This window comes from Barbus barbus (genome assembly GCF_936440315.1).
Source record: "Barbus barbus genome assembly, chromosome: 19".
Taxonomy (NCBI): domain Eukaryota; kingdom Metazoa; phylum Chordata; class Actinopteri; order Cypriniformes; family Cyprinidae; genus Barbus; species Barbus barbus.
Window position 1 is genome coordinate 29,143,456 of NC_136747.1, and position 11,786 is coordinate 29,155,241.

General features: G+C 40.2%; 1 protein-coding gene across 1 annotated transcript in view; it reads right to left on the reverse strand.

Moving 5' to 3' along the window:
* LOC306885634 (uncharacterized protein) overlaps positions 1–11,786 on the reverse strand; it is a 431,626-nt gene that overhangs the window by 17,761 nt on the left and 402,079 nt on the right. The gene's annotated exons all lie outside the window — the stretch shown is intronic.

Below are 11,786 nucleotides of genomic sequence, written 5' to 3' on the forward strand. Positions count from 1 at the left end.
GATACGCACACGAAATGGGCATTTTAAACGATAAACTGACACAAAGACATTTGAATATGTGTATATGGTCCTCCTTCCGCACATTTGTAAACACTGACTCGGTACTTCCGCCTAAGTCAGCCGTGACCTTTTCCACGTAATTGCGTATTACGTGACGTCACGAACGCGCATCACAGAACAGAGCAAGGCGAGCATTTGTGCTTATAAAACTTAAACTTTTTTATTTATTTTTGAAATGACCGATCGTTTCGCTAGATAACACCCTTATTCTTCGTCTGGTATCGTTTAAAGCCCTTTGAAGCTGCACTGAAACTGTCATTTGGACCTTGAACCGTTTGGGTCCCAATGAAGTCCATTTTATGGAGAAATGTTTTCATCAAAAACCTTAATTTCTTTTCGACTGAAGAAAGAAAGACATGGACATCTTGGATGACATGGGGGTGAGTAAATTATCAGCAAACGTTTTTTTAAAAGTGAACTAATCCTTTAAATATATCAATTCATCTAGATTGCCCTAAGTGCATGTTATTTTGTGTCTGGTATAATGTGTAATTCTAATTACACAGTTTAATTGTTTTGTTTTTTTTGTAGTATCTTCATACACATTTTTACCAATTAATTTCCAAGACTTTTGAGACAATATTCATGAGAATATACAATAAGAATAAAAATCAGTTCAAATGTATCATAGCATATGTTAACTAAAAGAAATGGCTATTAATATTACTTGTTTGCTCTCTATTTGTTTTATTAATAATTACAAGCTGCAGCTGCGCCAGTCCTTACTCCACTCATAGATTTAACCAATATCAGCAGTTAAACTCAGGACCTGAATATTGTGTTAGAAACTGTTTAGGCCTAACAGTAGTATTCAGGAACAAAAAAAAATATACAAAAAAAGGGATAAATTTAGCTTTTTATAACTTTTAAAAAGTTTGTAAGACTAGTCTAAACAATACTCATGCGGTTCACATTATCGTGGCTGTTTTCAGCCAGAATCACTAAAGAAACTTTAATGTTCTCATTTAACACGACTGTATAACTTTAAATCAGCGCCTTATGGGATGTTTCCAGATGGGTTATTCTGACGATGTTTTTTATACTTTTCTGTGTATTGACAGTGAGAGTTACTATGCAGTCAATGAGACAGTCACAAGCCTTGGTTTTCATTCATAATGAATGTTGTGGCGGCTATATAGGCTGCTAATTGTTGCAGGTTTTTTCTTTCGTTTTGATAATTCATTAATTATTCAGAAAAGTATATTTTGCATATGGGCCTGTTTCTTTTATATAATAGCTTATGTTTTTCTCTGTTCGCAGAAGCGTTGCAGGTGCTGAATCCTCACCTTCATGTAGTTTATGCTGCTTTTTGAGTGTATAAAATTAATACCTGGAAAACAAATTTAGGTATTTGTAATGGGTCAAGCCACCTATCAACTTAAATTTAATTTAATTGTAATTGAACATAATCTTGTTGATTAACGGTTAATATGGCTTAATGACCGTCTGTTAGGAGAAATAAAATAACTGAATGAATATTTCCTATAAACGTTAATCAGAAAAATGATAATAATACAACTGCAACTGTTTATGATCATTGCTTGATTATCAACAGTGACCTATCTATCTAGTCTATAACAAAATACAAAAACAAAACCTCATGACACTTAATAAAAATGATTTTATGTAGGCCTATACAATTTAATATAGGCTTTTTTTTGTTTTGTTTGTTTCAAATGGATGAAGAACAGCTAGCCTAGCCTATAATTTACGCAATAGGATAAATTATGTATGGAAACAGCTCAAGGGCAACATTTTTTTAAGATACACCAAAACTTATGCCACAATTATTTTTTTAGGGATGACGTCATGACACACTATTTTATCAGTAAAAGGCCAGTTGGATGGAAACAGGCTCTAGACAGCAAATTTAGCAAAGATTTTTTTTAACGCATATCTCTTTGTCGATAACAAAACAGCGCAAAATCTGGATGTAAACTTGATTATTGATAGAGGCTGCAGCGGAAGTTCTTTTTTCTGAATCGTTCGCTTCTTGAAATCGAAAGTGTGATGAAGGTCTAGTAGATAATGTAGTCCCGAAGAGGCCAGAGTCTATTAATGGAATCTTTATTGACTGAACATAAGCGACTATTGCGATTACCACTGATTACGAAATATTTTTGTTTGCTGGGGTGGCTATAGATATTAATAATAAGGAACAATTTGTTTAGCCTTTATCACGATAAGAGGTAAATCCGTCCCTGTACCAAACACACACCTGCTGATTTACTGACAGACAAAGCGAGCAGAGTTAGAAGCGCGCAGAAAACTGTAGCAGAAAACTACACAAATTTCTTACTATTTGTTATGAGGTGGAGGCTCCGACATGGCTTCGTCTTGTTGCTCTTAAACTACGAGTCTGTTCTCTTCTCTCATTCGACAGTGTGGGTCTCGTGACTCACCAACACTTCTCCAAAAGAAGGGAGGTGAGAGGCTACTGCGTAGTTCTCTGAAGTCACGTGACTTGGCAGCTCGGTTCGAAACCGAAAGTATAATTCTCACAGATGAGAGCTTTGTTTTTCCGAGAAAATGGCTGGAGTCTGAAGGAGGAGGAGGATCGGTCTTCATTGCCTTCTGCTGGTTATTCTATCAAAGCAGACTGAGCTGACTTTATAAAATGATAATAATTAAATAAAACTTACATGGTTAAAGTTATGCATGGGTCTTGTTCAGGCATCAGCACTTCAAGTAGCTATCACACTGGTGAGATGTGATGTGCAATCGGACTGTGTCCAAACACAAGGTGCACTAGCTTGAACATCTCTTGTGTGGACGCTTGCCAGGTCCGTAACAAAACCAGCTTTGAACCGGCTTTGAGCCACGGCAGCAGTATAAAACCTAGTCACAATTCGCTGGAAAACTGCAGACTTGGCAACACTGCAATTAAAAACTAAAAAAGCTACTAGCAGCAGCGGCACTCGTGGTAAACACGCATTTCCTTTCACTCTGGAAATAAAGCAAATGCTCTATTAAACAGACAAAAGCAACAGTGGAAAGGAGAAACTCTCAGTAGATGATGTTAACACTATGAAGCTTAAGACACATTAAAAATACAGCAACTTGAAGAAAATGCTACAAAATATACATGCATGCATAGTCTTCATTCTCAGTTAGGCATAGATATGCATGATACGATTTTTTAACTGTGAAAACGTTCTTTTTTAAGAAATAATAGTTGTTGAATTCAAAAGAAACAATAATTCCTCTATGATTTATGATTGGTAATCCTTCAGTTACCAGTCTATAGGTCACTTTAACTAAATGCAGATCCAGTTAAACACAGAGCTGGTGTACAGGTGCAGTGCAAATGCTCATATGTTTTGTAAATTAAACATATGCTGCAGAAATACTTTAACAGAATCCTGTTGGTTCTGAAGGCATTAGTACCCGCTGGCTTCACTGGGTTCAGGGCCCTCTTTACAGTTTGGGTCCCTCAGTATGAAACGCTCTTCTTCAGAAACTGCTTCTTACAGGAATCACAATCAAAGCCAGAACCAGCAGAACTATAGTCAATCCAACAATCATAATCCAAAACCCAACAGCTAGAAGGAGAAGGTGGGAAGAGAACACTGTTACGATCTCTGGTCTAGGTCAGACTGTAACATAAATAACACTACCACTTCATCTGAGTTGATCATTTTATTTCTCTTTCCTTGTTTTCTTGTTCGTGTATGTTGCAATAGTATCCGCCGTTCTCGGCTAAGATACACAAACAATATATTCAAAACATACGAAAACAACCAGAAGCGAAATCTTCAGGGGTGAGCTAATGCCAAAAATAATAAACAAACAGAAACTAACTTCCCCACAAAAGAACTACCTTCCCTACAGATCAAAATAAAGAAACAAAACATACAATCAAATTCCCTATCTCCTTATCTGCCCAATAAACAGGAGAAAAAGTAATGGCCTAATGGCCTACAAAAGAAACAAGGCACTCACCCCCTACTGCTCCACAACACAGTGACAAATTTACAAACATGGTTCAACAAGACATCAATGTCCTACGATAAGGCTCACACAAGTCAATAAAGGCACTCGGCTGGAACAGACAACACAATCTGTCGCAACCACATAGTCACCAACTAGCACAGTATCACAACAACCTTGAGCTATCAATCAAAGAGGCAGAGAGCTCCCTCCAGTGGAATGCCAGGGAATTTATAGTCCTGGCCTCTTCTCCGGTCCAACCACCAGCAGACTCCCATTATGTCCAGGACCAATCCTAAAAAGGAACGAAACAACAGCAACAACAACAAAACCAACATATAATGCATTAAGTCATAGGCGTAACACCCCCACCCTTAAAATTATAAATCATTAAATGATTTACAATAAACAACTTGAATGGTAACAATGAAAACCATTCTTAACCCTCACGCTCACATGGGGCACGCGACAAAGCATCAGCGAGCACATTCTCACACCCCTTCTTGTGCCGGATTTCCAAATTAAAACCCTGTATCAAAAGAGACCAACGCATCAGTCTCTGGTTTGAATTTGACATCTGGAATAGGAAAACAAGGGGATTATGGTCCGTATACACCAGGATAGGGACATTACAAGCATCAAGGTAAATTTCGAAGTGCTGGAGTGCCAACAATAGTGCAAGGGCCTCTTTTTCGATTGTGCTATAATGTTGCTGCGACTTTGTAAATTTCTTGGAAAAATAACAAACAGGGTGATCAATTCCCTCCACATCCTCCTGAATAAGGACTGCACCTGCTCCCACCTCACTCGCATCCACCTCCAGTTTAAATGCTTGCGAAAAATTTGGAGCTGATAAGACTGGGGTACTACACAACAACATCTTAATAGCATCAAAAGCTACTTGACACTCTGCAGTCCAGTCAAAAACTTTAGATTGACTCAACAAGTTAGTGAGAGGTGCTGCAACATCAGCGAAATTCTTGCAAAAAGCCCGGTAATATCCTGTCATTCCCAGAAACCGACGCAACTCCCGTTTCGTCTTTGGGGCGGGAAAGCCAACAATACACTCAATTTTTGCGTTGACAGGACGCACTTGTCCTTGACCTACACACTTTCCCAAATATGTCACGACGGCCTTACCGAACTCACACTTGGCGAGATTTAGGGTAAGAGATGCATCACTTAAACGTTCAAACACAGAATACAGACTTATTAGATGTTGTTCCCAGTCACAGGAATAAACGACAATGTCATCCAGGTATGCCTCACAGTTTTCTAGCCCAGCCAACACTATTCTCATTAGACGTTGGAAGGTGGCGGGTGCATTCCGCATCCCGAAGGCCATCCTCTTGTATTGCAGGAAATGATCAGCTGTAACAAAGGCAGAGATTTCTGAAGCCCTGGCCGTCAAAGGTACCTGCCAGTAACCTTTTAACAGGTCTAGCTTAGTCACAAACTTTGCAGCCCCAACCCTGTCAATACAATCATCCATCCTCGGTAAAGGATAGGAATCAGGTTTCGTGACTGAATTTACCTTACGGTAATCTGTGCAAAATCGAAATTTCCCATCTGACTTAGGAACCAATAGACATGGCGAGCTCCATGAGCTAGAGCTTGGCACAGCAAAACCATGCTCCAACAGATATGCCGTCTCCTCCTGCATTATTTTCCTTTTAATGGGATTTATCCGATAACAATTTTGCTTGATAGGGGAACACTCACCCACATCAATATCATGCTCCAACACTGTAGTTTGACTAGGCACATCAGCAAAAAGAGAAAGGAACTTATTAATAAGAGTAATAATATCCCTCTGACACGCTTCACTTAAATAACACAAATGGGACTTTAAATCCAGTAAAAGCTTTGAATTGTCCAATCGGGCGCACGACGCATCTCGCATCTTAAGCCCGTCCTCCTCAGGACAGTACACAGCCGTAACAGCAGAGATGGGAACAGCAATTTTAGGCATGCTCTGAGCTACAACCCTCTGGGCACCCTCCCTATTTACATAGGCTTTCAACATATTAATGTGACACACTCTGGTCTTTCGTTTTCTGTCAGGAGTATTGATGACATAATCTGTGTCACTTAATCTTTGCTTGACAGTATAGGGACCAGAGAATTTGGCCTGTAACGGCGACCCAGGAAGAGGAAGAAAGACAAGCACCAAATCACCTTCCTGAAAACTTCGATAAACACTTTTTTTTATCAAAGTGAGTCTTCATTTTAGTCTGCGTGCGGCCCAACTCCAAAAGTGCCACTTCACGGGCTCGGTGTAAACGATCACGAAACAAACTCACATACTCAAGTACACTAGTCTGTGGTTTTGTCCCCGACAACAACTGTTCACGAAATAATTTTAACGGGCCCCGCACAGTGTGCCCGAACACTAGTTCGGCAGGACTAAAACCTAAGGATTCCTGAGGGGTCTCTCGTACTGCAAACATGACCAAAGGGACTCCCTCATCCCAATCCTTCCCGGTTTCGAAGCAGTATGCACGCAACATACTTTTCAGAGTCTGATGAAAACGTTCGAGGGCTCCCTGTGACTCTGGATGGTAGGCACTAGAGAGATTATGCTTTACAGACAGGCAGCCTAAAACCTGAGAAAACAGCTGGGAAGTAAAATTTGTACCCTGATCCGACTGTATAACTCGAGGAATACCAAATGTAGAGAAAAATTTGATCAATTCTTTAGTCACATTCTTAGCTCTAATTGTACGCATAGGAATCGCCTCGGGATACCGAGTAGCAGCACACATTAGGGTCAACAGGTACTGATAACCAGACTTTGTCTTGGGTAATGGACCAACACAATCAATAATAATTCTCTCAAATGGCTCTGACAGTACAGGAATCGGATGAAGAGGAGCAGTAGGAATTGCCCGATTAGGTTTCCCAGCCAGCTGGCACACATGACATGAACGACAGTACTCTGAAACAGCCGACTTCAAACCAGGCCAATAAAAATAGCGACTAATGCGATTGAACGTTTTATTTACACCCAAATGGCCAGAGAGAGCATGGTCATGAGCAAAACACAAAATCTGTTCACGATAGCTTTGAGGAACCACTACCTGAAACACTGTCTTCCAACTCAGATCCTTTTCTGATGGAGACCACTTACGCATGAGCACTCCATCCTCCCAAACGTAAGCCACATCCTTGTCCACTGCTTCATCCTGTTGTACAGCTACAGCAAAACACTTGGCTAAAGATGTATCAGCTTTCTGCGCAGCCGCCAGCGATTCCCTCCCTGTCTCAAGCATAGTTTCAATTTGGACTGCCACCTCCTGGTCAAAAACACAGACATTAGGAGAAACATCCTGCACACATTCTTGTCTGTCAACTTCAGTCATAAATGTTTCAGACACATCTAAAACATCATCAAACTTCCTAGACTGAGCACGGGTTACCGCGCAAGCAGGAAAGACAGAAGGAAACTGTTGACCCACATCCACCAGGTCACACAGTCCAAATACATCCAGTTTATCCACAACAATGGGCTGAGGGAACACTTTACCACCAGCGATATCATTACCTAATATCAAATCTACTCCTTCTACAGGAAGCTGAGAACGTACCCCCAATTGCACAACTCCTGTGAATAAATCAGATTGAAGATAAACTGAATGCAAAGGCACTTTAATACAGCCAAGCTCAATGCCACGAATTAACACACTGGAGCCACAGTATGACTGCTCCGAAAACTGCAGTACACTCTCCAGAATGAAAGATTGAACTGATCCTGTATCTCGCAAGATAGTAATCGGCTTCAAATTTTCCTGCTCACCTGAAAGAGATACCGAACCATTCATCATAAACGGACAGTATAAATTGGTATGCAAATTAAAAGAGTCAGCCACCATGGGAGCAGTATGAACCAAAGCAACTCCCTTTGGTTTCTCAGAGACCTTACCCTGATTCCAGCGCTTACAATCTGCAATCAAATGTCCTGCCTCGCGACAGAAAAAACACACCCGTCTTTCCCCCTCACGAGACAAATTTGTATTACGGAACACATTCGAAACTGCCTCTCTATACTCCCGTTTTCCCTTGCCCCTGTTAAAAACTCTCGAACCGTTTTTCCCAGAAAATTCACCAGATGACCCAGATTTCTCTCTGTACACAAACGGAGTAAAAACTGTTTTGTGCGTAAGCACAAATTCATCTGCCAGAACAGCTGCATTAATCACAGACAATACCTTCTGTTCATTCAAATACACAACAATGTCCTCTGAAACACAACTCTTAAAATCTTCTAACACCACAAGTTCTCGTAATTGCTCAAACGTTGTAACTCTACTAGCTGCACACCATTTGTCAAACAACAACGTTTTCTCACGAACAAACTCACCAAAGGTTTGACTGGTAATTTTCTGATGGTTTCTGAATTTCTGGCGATAAGCTTCAGGTACTAATTCGTACGCTCTTAACACTGCAGATTTAACGGTATCATAATTCAAACTTTGCTCAATAGGCAAGGCTGTGCACACTTCCTGAGCTTTACCCACTAATTTACACTGCAACAGTAACGACCACAACTCTTTTGGCCAACGTAATGTAACTGCAATGCGCTCAAAAGCGACGAAATAAGAGTCTACCTCTGTCTCTCTAAAAGGAGGAACAAGTGTAACGTATTTACTCACATCAAAACTGTTCACAAACTCACCACCAGATGAGGAGGTACTCTGAAATAACCCGAGTGGCGGACTTTGACCCGGTACCGATGAAACTGGTACATTCCCTGATGAACGAGGAGCTGGAAGTCTAGACCTGGGCACAGGCACAGGAATATTAGATGGCGATTTGGCTTGCAGTTCCAAACTATGTAATTTAAATCTATTATCAGCCTCTAACTCCAGAGTCCGAAAATGAAGAAGCTGCGCATCATAATCCTGTTTCTTTAACTGCAGATCCAACTCCTTTAATTTAATAGCTAGCATAGGATCAAAACGGGGATGACTAGGATCTATACTAGGAAAAGTAAACGTATCCTCATCCCCCGGAATTTCTGTTCTCATCCTCGCTAACCCTTCCACCGACTCATCCGGCAAGATTCCAGCCTCAACTAATTCGCTATACAACTCATCTTTAATAACTTGTTTCGATCCCTCCCTAGGAACAAGGACATTAAAGAAATCTGCAATTAGCAATAAATCCGCTTTACGACACTTATTAAATTCCTCCGTCGTAGGAGACAACGTAAATGACGTTAAATCAAATTGCATACTTATCCATAAACTCGTCCCACACAACAAGAAAATTACCAGAACAAACGCGTGTTCAACTATACCAATTATCTTCATTTATATATAACTAATGGACGAGCCCCCAATTTATGTTACGATCTCTGGTCTAGGTCAGACTGTAACATAAATAACACTACCACTTCATCTGAGTTGATCATTTTATTTCTCTTTCCTTGTTTTCTTGTTCGTGTATGTTGCAATAGTATCCGCCGTTCTCGGCTAAGATACACAAACAATATATTCAAAACATACGAAAACAACCAGAAGCGAAATCTTCAGGGGTGAGCTAATGCCAAAAATAATAAACAAACAGAAACTAACTTCCCCACAAAAGAACTACCTTCCCTACAGATCAAAATAAAGAAACAAAACATACAATCAAATTCCCTATCTCCTTATCTGCCCAATAAACAGGAGAAAAAGTAATGGCCTAATGGCCTACAAAAGAAACAAGGCACTCACCCCCTACTGCTCCACAACACAGTGACAAATTTACAAACATGGTTCAACAAGACATCAATGTCCTACGATAAGGCTCACACAAGTCAATAAAGGCACTCGGCTGGAACAGACAACACAATCTGTCGCAACCACATAGTCACCAACTAGCACAGTATCACAACAACCTTGAGCTATCAATCAAAGAGGCAGAGAGCTCCCTCCAGTGGAATGCCAGGGAATTTATAGTCCTGGCCTCTTCTCCGGTCCAACCACCAGCAGACTCCCATTATGTCCAGGACCAATCCTAAAAAGGAACGAAACAACAGCAACAACAACAAAACCAACATATAATGCATTAAGTCATAGACGTAACAACACATTTTAATGTTTGTTTGTTTTTTTTAAACCTCACTGTTTAAAGATTTTGTGAAGCTCTCAATGCCTCTTGATTTGCTTACTATGTTGTCTTGTGTTCTCAGTTTTGTCATCATCTGTGTTGTAGTGTTTTCCCGTTGATTCTGTATCTGATTCTGTAGAGGATATCAAAAGGTTAGTCACAGTTTAGCATTAATTTGCTGTTCAAATCATGATGAATAAACCTCAGCTGTCCATTTAATATTTCCTCTCACCTGTGACTGTTACTGTGATCAAGATTTCTCCTTCATAGTCCAGAGCTCTGTATGTTCCTGCATCATTGGCTGTAAACTCTTTAATGGTCAGAGTCCCATCAGTGTCAGTCAGTTGATCGCTCTGAGCTCCGCTGCTTCTGCTCCAAACCTCCCTCCAGCTTGTTTTGTTTTTGGTCCAGTGCACTTCTTGATTAGCATTGGAAAGAACATCTAACTTGTGCTCCTCACCTGTTTTCACAGAGATCTCGTCTGAGGAGAAACAGCATAAGCATATATTTAAGAGAGAACAAATATAATCATTTATCAGTGGATAAAATCAGACATTAGAAAACTCATATTTGAGACGATTAATCTGAATATTAGTGTCCCGTTCAGAGTCTCTGCTGGTTGCATGCAATATCACACAATTATTAAAGGAGATCTGGAAAGCAGCTGCTCATAGTTTGAATGGTTTTTGATTTACCATGAATATGAAGTTGGTACGTCCTGATTTGTCGCTTCAGCTTTGCCAGATCATTCTGGTAAAAGACATTCAAAAAGTACGTCCCAGCGTCACTGAAGCTCAGGTCCTTGAAGACGACGTCACAGTTTCTTTGTTTAAATACTCGTCCACTACAGTCTTCAGTCTCACAGACAGGGATGAGTTCTGACCCATTGTTTAAACTAATAACAGAAATCTTTTTGGCCTCAAATCTACATGGCAGTGTGACGCTGTCTCCTTTTCTTCCTGACACCGGTATAGTGCTGGTTCCTACAGGAGGGGCTCCTGCAAATACAGATTCATTCAATACAAATAATCAATACTGAACAAATAGACATAATCAGTGTCATCATAAAATATTCTAGGAGAGTTATTTTAGTCATTTGGGTTACTTTTGCTAATTACTTTTTAGTTTCTTCAATATTTAACATCAGAAATGCTTTAAAAAAGGTTATTAGTTCGAGCCATAGGCTATTTCTCATGAAAATAAAATTATGCAATTTGCAGAAACATTACAGTATGAAAATGTGTCTAAAGTGTCCCTGTTGATTATTTCCACTTTCATCTGTTCATTTTATGAGTTTCGTGTTTTATTGGTCTTTCAGAGTTCACAAACAGACCTCATTCATGACAAAACAAAGCTAAAGCAGATGCCAGACCAAATTATATTTATTAATAGATTAATTAATATCTGCATAGATACGTCAGTGATGTCACAGTGTGTGATGATTTAATATGCTGTGAAAATTCTACCATCAGTCCATAAAAGGGAAGGGAAGTCGTGGCCTAATGGTTAGAGAATCTGACTTGTAATCCAAAGGTTGCAGGTTTGAGTCTCGGGCCGGCAGGGATTGTAGGTGGGGGGAGTGAATGTCCAGCGCTCTCTCCACCCTCAATACCACGACTGAGGTGCCCTTGAGCAAGGCACTGAACCCCCAACTGCTCCCCGGGCGCTGCAGCATAAATGCTGCCCACTGCTCGCCACACCAC